The sequence below is a fragment of the Ambystoma mexicanum genome, chromosome 2q (assembly GCF_040938575.1).
Source record: "Ambystoma mexicanum isolate Mex_15411 chromosome 2q, UKY_AmexF1_1, whole genome shotgun sequence".
Classification (NCBI taxonomy): Eukaryota; Metazoa; Chordata; class Amphibia; order Caudata; family Ambystomatidae; genus Ambystoma; species Ambystoma mexicanum.
Window position 1 is genome coordinate 478,003,489 of NC_090924.1, and position 14,180 is coordinate 478,017,668.

The window sequence follows — 14,180 nt, forward strand, 5'->3', positions numbered from 1 at the left end:
GGGGAGAAGGGAGTATCGTCAATGGGGTGCACAGGCTCAGCGGCTACGGTATCCATGTGCATGCTCAGGAAGCTTTTACGGGCAGGTTTAGGTGAGAGCTTCCTAGGCGGCAATTTAGAGTCAGCGGGGGGAGACCCATCTGGTGCTGCCGCGAGTGCCTGGGCACGCGCATATGAGAATGCCACCTCGTGTTTTATTAAGTCCTGATCAGTAATTGGACCCCAAAGCGCCGCTAAATCAGTGCTTGCACTTGTCCCAGGAACGTCACTTTTCCCAAACTCTTTAGGCAGTGACATTTTTTTATTTTTTCGACTTCTTTTTGTAATTTTAGCGGGAGACGATTTCAAGGGGCGCCCACTGTGCAGACTTGATACCATTTAACCCAAACGTGCGAGATTGAAATACTAGTTTCATAGGAAGAAAGAAGAACTCACTTGTCCCGTGCTCCCAGCCTCACTGCCTAACAGCCCAACAGTCCACTTGGAGCCCACTTTGATGCGCACGCGCGATGCGCGGGTGCACGGGCTAAGTAGGGAAGTCGGCAGCTGCAGGGGACCGGGCGCTGAGAGCAAGGGGCGGAGCTACCGCACTGGTGACTACAACAAAATAGAAAAGGGATACTATTAGGTTTCTGAGCACAGTGCGAGCACAACACAAGAGACTCTTTTGAGCTGCCGCGGCAATGCCGCGGCAGTGGTTCCAAATTGAAAAAGGGAGAAACTATTCCGAGTCTAATACATTAAAGTTCATTACTTGGTGGAATATCCAATTCAGCGTTTCGCCAACGCAGAACTTCCTCTTGCGCACGGCGGTTCGGGTGGAAGAAGAGGCACAAACGTCCTAGATGGAAGGTTGCAAAAAGTTGCAGATCCTCACAGCAATTCCGGGCAGCCCAACAGTCCACTTGGAGCCCACTTCGATCTGTGTTTCCCTTTATCTCACAACCTATGGATAACTTCTTCTCTGATCCGCTCATTTCCCTTTGACCTCTGTGATGGTGTCATGTCGGTGTATGCGATGGAGTGACACAACTCTGCTGCATGGAATAAAAGGGGCGTTCCCATGTCAGCATGCAGTGCACGAGCAGGGCCAGAATTGGGAACACCTGCGCTGTGTGTGTCCTTTGTGTAGGGGGGGTGTTTCTAATGCCCATAGTGGGGCATACCGCTATACAACAATGGCGATGAGGGGGTCAGCCTGAGAGACCTCACGCACTGAGCTGAGGAAGTAATTCCTGACACACCTCGATGGAGGTGACGCAATTGGGTTTTCGCTTTGCTCGCCGAGTGACGATGCTGCGGCAAGGCAAATCCTGGACTGCATATCACCTCGTAGATAGCGACTTCTTACAGGAGTGCTCCTGCAACACCAAGGAAACGTTTTGGAATGCCAGCTGGGCGTTAGTCATAACTTTCAAGTGGTGGCCACGCAGAGTGTGCTGTCACACTGGAAAGAAAACCTGCAAATACTATCATTCACACAACTTATATTTGGAAACTGCACTACGCCAACATATTTCAACACCTGCAAGTAAGTGGTGGGGACTATGTCACCCTAGTGTGCCAGAGAAGTCAAAGGAGTGTGTTGGGCCAAGACACCCACAAAAACATATAAAGATTAAAGACAAAATAAATGTAGAAGACCTGGGTCAAGAAACTGGGCCGTGACAGTAGTGGGGGAGATACTGCGTTGCAGCCTCCGTGGTTGCGCCTGTGTGCCCAGTAAGGACAGTCAATTATCCCCCAAAGAACTAGTCCCTCATCATGTAGGAGATCCAAGACAATGTGGTGGTGGCAGGGAATGTGCCAGCAGCTGTGGTGGTGGGTGGAGGTGCACAGGGTTCTAGACAACAAGGGTATCGAGGCACCAATGCCCGAATTTGACATGGCGGAAGCGCCAGCCAGCCTGGGGCCAAAGTGTAGATTATGGTTGGAGTGCCTGGAAATGTACTTCAGGGCCACAGGGGAAGCAAACAATGATGCCAAAATGTCGACCCTAATCTATGCATGCTATGCACAAGATTTTCAAAACTTTAACGCTGGTTGATGATTCCTATCATGAAGCCAAGACGCGTCTGACTGAACACTTGATGCCATTAGCTAACCTAGACTACGAGAGAGTGGTGCGAAACAGAGAGATGATGAATCTTTGGAAAGCTTTCATAGCCGCCTCAGACATTTAGCATCGACATGTGCTTGGGACAATGAGGAAAGCATGATATGACACCAACTAATTCAGGGGTGCAGCTCGGGTAAGATGAGACGCCAGGTGTTGAGGGAGCCAGGCCTCACTCTGGCACGGATTCTCGAAATGGGGCGATCATATGAGTTGACGGACATGAAGGCATCAAAGATGGGCGGGGCAATTCCCGCGTGGAAACTCGAGGAGGTGTGCACGATGGGGTGCCAGCAAGAGACAAGAGTGTGCAAGAAGAATGTGAGCCTGAGGCAGGAAAAGGGCTCAGACGTTCCTACACCATGTGCAAGGTGTGTGTATGACCTACCACACCTGGTAGATGGTCCAGTGAAGTGGCGCACATGTGGAAGGTGCGAGTGCCTGACCCCTTCGCACTGATGTGCAGAGCCCCAGTGCCTGTAGCAGTGCTGAGAGGCCCCGGGCTGATAGGTACCATGACACAGAGGCAGCCCCATATAGTGGCCAAGGTGGACCAGGATGATGATCCGAGGGGCCAAGAGGTGGTGGAGGAGGAAGAGGATGAAGAAGGTGAAGTGTTTTTCATCTCGAGTGTGTGTGCGTTGAAATTGGAGAAATGGAGACAGCCCAAGTGTGTGGTCAGTGTGGATGGAGCCGAAGTGCCGGTGCTAATCGACACGGGAGCATCGGTCAATGTGATGGCACAAGGACACTATGAGTCGCTGCACGGTCCCCTACCACTGAGAGAGGTGCAAGTAAGGATCTACACATTTGGGGAGTAGAGCCAATACCATTGAAAGGGGTGGTCGTCTGGAAAGTAGGTAACAGATGCAAGACCATCCAGGCACGTTTCTTTGTTACGGATGTGAGCATGGACACTCTCAGCTGTGCAGCACCGGAAGCACTGGAAATTGTGAACTTCGAATTCCGCGTTTATGTGACGGACATCACAAGGGTGTTGAAGAGGTTCGATGAGATCTTCAAACGGATCACAAACTGGTCAGGGAACCAGTGAGACTCCACATAGATGAGTCGATCCAGCCAGTGGCTCTGAAGCACAGAAGGATCGAATTTTACCTAAGACAACAAGTAAACAAAGAACTGGATCAGTCAGTAGATCTGGATATCATCAAGAAGGTGGAGGGCCACTCATGTGGGTGCCTCCCATTGTGATGGAGCGAAAGCCAAAGCAGCCGGACTCGGGGCACATCTGTGTAGACATGAGACTGGCCAATAAGGCAATCAAGCGTGAATGTCATTTGACTCCCACAATTGACATTGTGTGGGAACTTCAGAGGCCTGGGTGTTCTCCAAACTGGATCGGAGGGCTAAGTATCATCAGGTAGCCATCCACCCCGAAGCAAGATATATAACCACGTTCATGATACAAAGGAGCATATACCTATACAAGAGGCTCAGTTTCAGAGTCTTGTTGGCTGCTGAGGTTTTTCAGAACATTATCAGTGGAGTGTTGGCCAATCTTGAAGGAGTCCTGAATATAAGCAAAGACATCCTCGTTTTGGCCGGGTCGGAAATAGAACACATGTCAAGGTTGGAGAAGACCCTGGATGGATCCAATCAGTGGGGCTCACACTCTACAAGGAAAAATGCAAATTTCTTCAGAAAAGGATTTCATTTTTTGGCTTCGTGTTGCATGAAGGGGGCGTGTCAAATGACCCCATGAAAGTAAAGGACATAAAGGGGACGAAACCACTTCAGAATGAGACATATTGTGGACGTTTCATCCCGAACCTAGCGAGTGAACCAGAGCAATTATGGACTTTGACCCAAAAAAAGAGACAGCCTATAGTTGGAGTCCACTAGAGCAACAGGCATTGGAGGTCATAAAGAGGGCACTGACAGCCATAGCCATCATTATTTCACCCCAGCCTTGAGTCAGAGATCATGGTTAATGCAAGTCCTTTTGCGTTTGGAGCAGTATTGAACCAGTGTGACCCCAGAGGGAATGTCAAACCAGTTGCATTTGCAAGCAGGGCCCTTTCGGAAACGGGACATAGAGAACTACGTTGATGAATATGTGCGGAGAAGCGCGTGGTACCAGGCGACTGTTCCGGCACAACGGGAACCGTGGATAGAGTCCATGCCCAGGAGTACCATGCCATGGGACATGGTCCACGTCGATTTTGGGTTCACTGGGCAAGATACCCATTTTTGATGTTTGTTCATATACTACCAACAATGAAGAAGGTTTTAAATTCATGGATTAGATTCAAATCCCTCTGTATCATATGCAAGGCTATCTGGGGCCGTGGACCACTCTATCTTCAACGCTTCCTGACCAAATACTCTCCTTCTAGACTACTCCATTCCTCTGGCACCAACTCTCTGCGTGTTAGATGCTTTGCTAAAAAGAGAGCTGATGGGCGATCACTTTCCTTGGCTGGCTCCCTCCTGTGAAACAGCATCCCTCTCCCTCTGCGTCTTGAGCAAGACCTCCTTAAGTTCAGAAAAAGCCTCAAGACCTTTCTCTTTACCTCCTCTGTCTCCTCTTCTCTTCCCTGTGAATCTTACAGCAGCATGACTGATGTGCAGGGCCGTTATGTCTCCTCTGGGCCTTGACCCTTCACATCTCTCTTCGCAGCCACTGTCTTTCTACTGCACTTACTTGGCTCACACACTCATTGGTGATTGCACTTACGTTCCTCTTCTCCTCTCACACTTACCCAGAGCATTTTTCCATGAGCATCCAAGCACCTTATCCCTCATCACAACCCCTCTGTTCTGAACACTCACAAGGCATAGTAGGTTTGTCTCCCCTTCTCTTTATTCTCATTATTTGTTTGTATTATCAATGCAATGATATATCCTTGCTGTAATTCATTGTCTACCTTCCCCTGTCCCAACCCGGTTTTCCCTTAATAAAGTGTTTGCAACACATGGATTCCCGCAGGAAATATGCTCGGACAATGGCCCTCCTTTCCAAGGGGGAGTTTTGCGCAGTTTCTGGCAGAATGTGGTATATGACGTTGCAAGATATCACCAGTGTGGCCCTTTGTTAATGAGGAAGCAGAACGATTTATGAGAACACTGAACAAAGTGTTCTGGATCGCCCACGACAAGGGCCAGGGCCTTATACAAGCTCTCTATCAGTGTCTGAGGGAGTACAGAACAACCCCACACTCTTCAACAGGGGTGGTGCCAGCTGAGACCCTGTTCAAAAGGTGGCACCAGGATATACTCCCGGAAAGAGAGGGAAGAACACCAGGAGAAATTTATGGCATGAGGGTGTTATCAGAGAGAAGAGCCAGGAATGACAGAGAGAATGTAAGGCGGGTACTCCAACATGATTTATCTTCCAGGATTAAATGCTGGTCAGGAATAGACACCCATGGACGTAGTGGAGGTTAAAGAGTTGATGGTTGACTGCATCTGGTGAAAGAGGAACAGTGACTCGCAATTCGAGCTTCTTCAGCCGGCTAGGGGAGTCCACACCGTCCTATGATTAAAGCCAAAGAGCAGAGGAGGAAGATGACGACGGCGAGATGGGTGAGAAGGTTCCCCATGAGCCAGTTGACCCGGGGCCATCGGCTGATCTGAGAAGGTACGCCCAACGAGATGCAAGGAAGAGACCCTCCCGTTTTGATGAATATGTAGTTGAGTTGTGAACTGTCAACGGCTTTGGCCATCCTGTAGTTTTCTGTTTTAGGAGGTGGGGAAGCCTCACTGTACTAATGTTAGTTGTTTACCTGTTCTAACTGTTTTGTTGTTGTTATGAAAAAGGAGGAGTGTGATGGTGTCATGTGAGTGCCCGTGACGGAGTGACGCAACTCTGATGCATGGAATAAAAGGGGCGTTCCAGCATGCAGTGCACAAGCAGAGCCCGGACTGGAAATACCTGCGTCTGTGCTATCTCTAGAGGGGGAGTATTTCTCACGCTCCATAGTAGGGCCTACGGCCATACAACAACTTCCACTCTCTGCCAGCTGCCGCTGCGAGCTCGTAGTGCACATCACGCTATCGCTTTTAGTGGCTGCCACTGGGTATCCTGTGCCTAATGTTGCCTGCTGGAGGACGAGTCCTTGGCACTCATCCTCGCCCTCGATCTGCCTTGCTTCTGCATACATACTGGTACAAGAAGCCACAGAACATCCCACCCCCCTGCTTCCGTAACTTTGAGGCACAATAAAGGCAGCAAACAAAAACACCCCATTGTTCAGGTTCTCAGGGCGCCCCCAAGTGCTTTTACACGCTCCTCACATTCCACTGTGACTTCTCAATAGTTTTACCGCATTACGCAGTGCCATTAAATCCAATTCTACAAAATAGGAGCTTAACATTGTAGAAAAACACATTTCAATCTGCCCTCGCTCGCCTTCCTCATCTGCTTAGAGGCCGCCTGTATGTCCCTTTGCTGTCTCTGTAGCATCCCTTAATTCTTAAGGTTACTCCTCTCTGACAAATGTCATGCCACTCATCCAATTACCCTGTACGTAAAGTAACAGTTCCCCCCCCACCTTATTTAAAGAAATGTTATTCCAGTCCCTCAATTGCTGCCACTGGGAATAGTTTTGTGATGATCTATGTTTTGAACGCTGTAATCCGGGACCATGATTATCCCTGAAACCGCCTGTTTTCGCAGGCCCATCCTTGGCAGCTCAAACCTCTGAGGCGGATATTGCTTAATGTCCCACCTGCCTACTGCCTTGTTGCGTCATCCCACCAGGCTGCGGCTGGAAGCTTTGCTTTTCTGTCCTCCTTCCCCTCGGCCTTAGGCTCTGCCGGGGAATGCGGTGTCGGGTCACGAGTGGGGTGGAGGGCAGAGGAGTATGAGGATGTTGTATGTGGGGTTGGTCAGGAGTGTGCTGGAGTTTGGAGTTCAGCTGCAGTGCAGTTATAGTAGGACTCAGTTTAATGTGTTGGATGGTGTCCAGGCAAGGGCAATGAGAAGTGTGACTGGGACTGTTTGGTCATCCCCCACAGAGGCTGTGCAAGTGTTGGCAGGGATGTTGCCAATGGATTTGAGAAGGGAGGAGCTGAGTGCTAGGAATTGGCTGCGTTGTAAGTCCCTCAGTGTGTGGCATCCTGTGAAGAAGTGTCTCGAGGTTAATCGGATGCATGCTTATAAGAGTGGGAGTTGGGAGAGGAAAGGGGGGACTTTTGGATTCCATGCGGACAAGCTGGTGAAACGATTGGGGGTGGAGGGGTTGTGTATGGTGAAAGATGTGGATAGGGTTGTAGGACCGATTTGGATGCAGCATGATCCAATTGTCTGTTTGGATCTGGCCAAGGTGGTGACCAAGAAGGGTGGTGATAGAAGGGTGATTAAGAGATTGGCGGTGCAGTATGTGGAGGGGAAGGTTGGCGCTCAAGTATATACGGATGGTTCTAGGGATCCGGAGAGGAACAAGGTTGGTATGGCTTGCTATTTTCAGGCAGATGAGGAGTTCTTGGTGGCTACATTGTCGGATGATGTATCCATCTGCATGGCTGCATTAATGGCTATTAATATGGCGGTGCTTCAGATTATAGGGAAACAGTTGGCTAGGGTTGTGGTGTTTGTAGATTCGATGAGTGCGTTGTTGGCTATCAAGTAGGGGAATTGTGATAGGAGGGATATAGCTTTGCTCATTAGACAGCGATTAGAGCAGTGTGTTGCAGGGTGTACCGTGGTGGGGTTGGCTTGGGTTCCCAGGCATTGTGGGGTCTTGGGTAATGAGTTGGTGGATAGGGCTGCGTATGGGGCCACGTTGCGGGGGGAGGTGGATGTGAAAGTTCCATTGAGTGTGTCTGAGATACAGGTGATGGTGCGTGGAAAAATTAAGGATATGTGGCAGGATCAATGGGATGTGAGTTCAAAGAGACGGCAGTTGTATGCAGTGTGCAGGGAAGGGCGGGTTCGGGCATTTGATGGGGGGTAGAATTGACACGAAGAGAGGAAACTATTTTGAATCGCCTTAGGGTGGGTCATGCGGGGTTGGCAGGATGGAAGTGTTTGATGGGTAGAGTTACATCAGCAGCATGTGAGGTTTGCGGGTGCCCAGAGACTGTGTCTCATTATATGTTGGATTGTTGATGTGCAGCGGGAATTACTCAGAGTCCAGATGAGTCGTACAGGGGTTATCTGATCTGTTCAGTTGGAAAAGAGGAGTGGTGAATGAATAGTGTAGGTTCCTGCTTCAGTTTGTGCGAGAGACTGGGAAGTGGGATGAGATCTAGTTGTGGTCGATGGCTGAAATGGTGCTCTTTTTGGCAAACATCATCTTAATGGATGGAAATCGCCAGCTTCAGATTTCTAGAGTCATCCTAACAAGAAGAAGAAGAAGAAGGCTCTGCCGGGTCAAACTCCCCATCCTTGTGTCACCTACTGAACCTCCCCCAGCACCCGGCCATAAATTAAAATTCCAATTTCATTAAAATCGTAAGTGATCATTCACTTGATGTCATTAATAACAATGCTGTGCCGGGGATCCCGCCTGAATCCTGCAGCTGTAATTCAATTGTGCTGCTCAGCTGTTGTTCCCGAACGCTGCGCCTGCACTTTCTCGCAAATTTATGACACCAGCAGCGTCCACAGATTGAATTGCAGCTGCGGCTTTGATTAGGGACCACGTTACTGTGAATTTAATCCTTCATCGCTGTCACCAGCCGCGGGGGAGGGACTAACCTTGCAGCCAGAAAGCCGATGTTCGCTACCTGTGCTATGTTTCCTTTCATGGTGTCACGCGTCCAGACGTTGGTGATACATAGAGCAGTAGTCCTTTTGCAAAAATCAGACAAACAAACGTAAAACACAGGTTCCAAAAATAGACGGCCAGTGGGATCCTGGAAAGCCAGCCACTTCCTGTCAGGGTTTGTGTGATGTGAACTCCACAGAGAAATTGCATCGTTTGTCGTGAACTGATGACTCCCACAGATACTACGCGCTGGGCGCCTTTTTACCTCTCTGCCCCACAGCCACAGAGTGACTGTATGACATTAATTTGGACCTAAATTGGCTCTTTACCGCGGCTAGTCTGAGAGCAGTGGCTAAGTGGCAGGCACCTGGAGGCAGAGGAAGGCTGCTCCTTTGATTTGATAGAAAACAGAAGCTCTCGCCGCATTATCGCCACCCTATTATGGGAGAACGTAGCCATCCAGCTGTCACCGCTAATGCGCGATGTTACTAGGGTTTTCTATCCACCAAGCAGGTGACCCTCTTTTACAGCGTGGCAGGGTAGCAATCTAGCCAATGCTAGTTCTTCAGCTCTGGCCTGTTTAAACGGGCACTATTTTCTGTTCACTCTTTGACCGTGCAGCTATAACATTGCAGCCATGCATAGTTCTATGCAGTGGTCAAAGTGGAACTATCTTCCCTACTGGCCTTTCCCCGTTCTCTACAGAGTGCCCCCAACGTACCGAGGGTGCATATGAAGAGACTGCAGGATGTGGTGCCTATGCCAGGCTTATGATGGCATCATTACGGCACTTGTGGCTGCACTTTGCATATGGCAGCCAAAAACTATTGGCTTTGGCTGTTTTGTTAATTCTTTTGGCAACTGGAAAAGTCCTACATTCAGTAGCTCTTCTTCTAGTAAGTGGTGGGTGAACTTTTGAGAGTACGGCCGAGCTTGGCCTTTCTGTCAACCAGATATATTCAACAAGTGTGTCATTCTAAACATCATTAACGTGGTTTCTTCTCAGTTCACTTTAAAAGTAGCTTAAATGAAGTTTGTGGCAAGCCATTGCAATCCCAATATAAGCTAGCATCAAACTTCTCTCATAAAAGCACTATTTGTTTAGAAAAAGCCACTTTGGAGACGTTCTGCCTGTAATAGCTAATAGCTAAAAGGACAACAATGTCATGGCGGCTGCCCCTCTGGAGCTCACCTTGGCCTGGATCTAGGTTCCTCGGTCCACTCCTCTTCCTAAATGTTGGTCTGCCCCTCCGACACCCGCCCCAGTACATGGGCACTGATCACAGGTATCTCTAGAGGACAAGTGTGCCAATATGATATGTTGGGCACTCCAGGATCCTTTGTGCAGTGGGCCGGGGCAACTTGCATTGCACAGGAATCATTTGCTTTGATTACAGTTTTGTGTCCACCTTTATTTTCTGCTGGAATTGTTTAATTGCATGTTTTGCACTCCTGGGCTTGTAGTTTGACCTTTGAATACACAGGCAATGTTGGGTTAAGCTATTGATGTATTTTGTTGTGTACCTGCTGCCATGAGGTCAAGCAAGGCTGTGTTTTCCAGGTAAATTGTGTTATGCATAGGCGTTTGGGCATTCATCCTGGGCTGTAGTTGATGTTGTGGAAGACAACGAATGCACAATAGAAACAAAGGGGCTCGTGTGCCTGCTGTTGATTAAAGACTTTGAGTTGGCTCTGTAAATATGCAGGCTATGCATTGTTATACTGAAAGTGTGATTTGGTATCCCTGCCTCTGGGGAGAGGTAGAGATGTTATTTCCAAATATATTAGGTTACAGAGAAAGCATTATGGGATCTGTGCCAGGCCAGCTCTTTAGCTGTTCTAAGTAGCACATGCAGCATAAGGGTCATGCAAATCAGGTGTCTTTTCTCTTCAGTTAAGGCCTCGTGGCATGCTATGGTAGTGCACATGTTATGTTGACCTAACATGGTGTGATGTTTTCTTGGGGACATTCTGCACTGTCCTTTCCAGGAGTATGTATTTTGGGTAAAGCCCAGAGGGATACTACCTGGCCAAATCTTAGAATGCCCTTGTACTGCAGGCAGCATGGGGTTCATGTGAGACGTTGTTGCTAATTGACATAAAGGTCCTCTACACCTTGTAAATTGTAACGTAGTTAATTGTTTCAAAGCTACAGCCAATATATGCGCTCCACCTTCCTTTCTCCTGGCTGTCTCTATTTTGCCCCCAAACTCCATATGATCAGCCACCATTCTGGAAGGTAGAAGCGCTTTTCATCTAGAAGGCTCCAGCTCTTCTCATCACCACACACATCCCTCATATACACCACAATCCATAATTTAACATTGCTTATTCCACTACTATTGTTACATATTTGTCAATATTTTAACTTCACTCTTAGTTTGCCTACACCAGCGATTCGTGCCCATTAATGTTTTAAGAAGCAAACTTTGGGAATGGGTGCTGAGTTGCTTACCCTTACAATGTCCACTTCTTCCAATTCTCACTTCCTCCTTACAGCAGACAGTTTCATCCTTCTCTCTTGTTTCATATGTATGTGGGAGTGCAGTTTCTCCTCATCTCACTTTCATGGACCACTTCTTTCTAGCCATGCTTGGCTTTTTTGCCCCTCAATAGCTCAAAGGGGGATACACCTGTTTTCGTATGTGGTGCAAAACCCATTCCTGTTACTCTTGTCAATACAGCTTGCTCCTCATCTTCTCCATTGGATTTAGACATATGTTTAGCTGCCATTATAACCATGTTAACCCTCTCTCTGGCCCCATTACACTCAGGATGATAAGGAGCTTTTTATGTTTTGATCCACTTTCGGTAAGAACATTCTCTGATATTTTTCTTACACACTGTGGCCCATTCTCGATCAATATGCTTACTGGGAATCCCTGTTCGAAAAACACCCATCCTAAAAATGATATGATACTATCTGATGTGACAATTCAGAGAATGTTATTATGAACCCATTTTGAATACTGATCCGCAACACACACCACCTAAGATACCTCTTTCCATTGCATCATGATCAGACCAAGTTTGTCCACTGACAGGTCCTCCCTTACTTTTATTGGAAATGGAATCGGCTTAATAGCTTGCACCTCCTGCTTGAATGTTTTTTTTTTAGTTTTTATATACTTATGACACTCTTTTAATTAACACTCCACCGATTGATGAAAGCTAGGACATCAATAGTCATCTCTCAACATTCCTTTTTTCTAAGTTGCCCAAGTATGCCCCATATGAGCAATATCTAGCAATCGTTTCCTCACCCCTATTGGTGCAATGGCCTGCAACATTTGGCAAAGGGCTCTATGCCTTTGCACCAATTGAACATCGCACTACTGACCAGGACATTGTTGATGTTGACTATTTGTCTTATACTGTGAAATCTATAACAGGCATGACCACCACAGAGCAGTAATGTGGGTACTAATGCACAGGCATGCAGTAGTATAGGACAGCCAATTCAACCAATTTGCCACCCGAAGGGCAGTGTGCAATATGTGTCAAGGTGCAGGGCACATTGATAAATATTCTAGGTCATCTATAGATGAAGCAGGGACAATTAGAGAAGGGTGCAATGTGTTGGTACTCAGGAGGAAAATGGTGAGGATTTTTTGGCTGGTGAGGACCGTATAATGATTGAAGAGCAAAGAAGAATGCATGTGTCTGAGAGCTGACATTGCCAAAGGTGGTAATGAATGTGACATGTTGATTGACTCTGAAGGAAAAGTGAGTTTTCTCTCAAAGTACGTGTAGTTGTATTTATTGAACCGTACTGTAGATGAACTACAGGAACTCAAAATAATACCAGGGTGTTACAACAAGTAGAACATCCAACTAGTGGAAATGGCACATGTAGTGTTTGGATATAAGGATAGGAGATTGAAGTGTAAAATGTATGCCACCGTGAAGGGAACATCACTCTCAGGATGGAGAGAACTGAGGAAGAGGTTAAAAATCAAAGTGGGCAAGAATGCCCTTGAGTAAATTATGGTGGCTGAACAGCATGTGAGAAAACCAGAAGAAGAGGTGTTTCTTGGTGTGTTCATGCCACACATAGGATGTTTGAAAGGCATATTGCACAGAATTGTCGTCCGCCAAGGTGGGAAACCCGTTGTTGCATAAGTGTTAAGTGTGCCATTAGTGTTGAGAGATGTGGTTCACAAGGAATCTATACGTTGTGTGAGTGAGGACAATATAATTGAGAGGAAAAAAGCAAAAGAATGGCTGTAGCCACTGGTTGTGATCAGGAAACCCAGCGGTGATGTATGGTTGTGTGTAAACTTGCACCAACTCAACACGTGTGTTATAGTAGATTGTTACCCATTTCCCAACATAAACTAACTAGTGGCAACCATAGAGAAGTGTCAGCATTTTTCAAGGCTTGATTTGACTTCAGCACGTTGCGTCCTGAGTTGCAGAAGTTTACAGAATGTGTAACTCAGGGTGTTTTTCAATTCTAGCGCATATCTTTCAGGCTGATATCGGCTTTGTCAGTGTTCTAAGAGATCATGCACCATTTATTTAGTGGGTGCCTCAGAGTGCAATGCTTTGAGGATGATCTATTTAGTTGGTGAATCTGATACGAGGGAACATGCCAGTAATTTGCTGAGGGTAGTACACATTCTTCAGGAGCATGGTTTAACAGTTAAGAAGGAAGAATATGTGTTTAACGAAAGTGAGATTGACTGGTTGTTATGTCACATCACAGCCAAAGGGGTGCATCTGAAGAGAGAAATTGTGGATGCCATTAACACCATGCATGCCCCGAGGAATAAGGTAGAAGCAGCATAATTTACGTGTCTGGTCCAATATTACCAAACGTTTGTGCCATATTTCACGGATAAATTGGCAAACATGAGACCATTATTAAAAAGAAAGGATGCAAGGAGTGGAGCATGCACGAGAGAGTTCAATGGCATCAAGAATGAACAAAATGTAGCGCTCAGATTACAGCAGTCCAATCAGAGGTGGACTGGGAACCAAATGAGGCCCTGGAACTAATTTTCAAAGTGGCCGCATATTACACATTTTGAGCAAACCCAACCCTTTTCCTGTGGGAACATTTAAAAAATAAAATAGTTTACCAAAAAGTTATAGCCAATATAAGCACTCCACTTTTCCTTCTCCGAGCTTCCCCCTCAATTACTGCCCTCTCTGGAATGCTGAGGCCCTCACACTCTCTATGGCATACTGCCATTGAAGAAGGTAGAAGCAGCTGTTCACATGACCACAATAATGACTTGTAATTTGTTTTGTTAGTGCACTGTGTATGCTAAGCTACCACGGTAATGTGTTTTATTTTTATATGCCATATCTGTACTGTAATAAAGCCTTGAGGGATCGGCCATGGGCTGAAATATCAGTCATTCTAGGTCCCTTGGGTGAACTGGA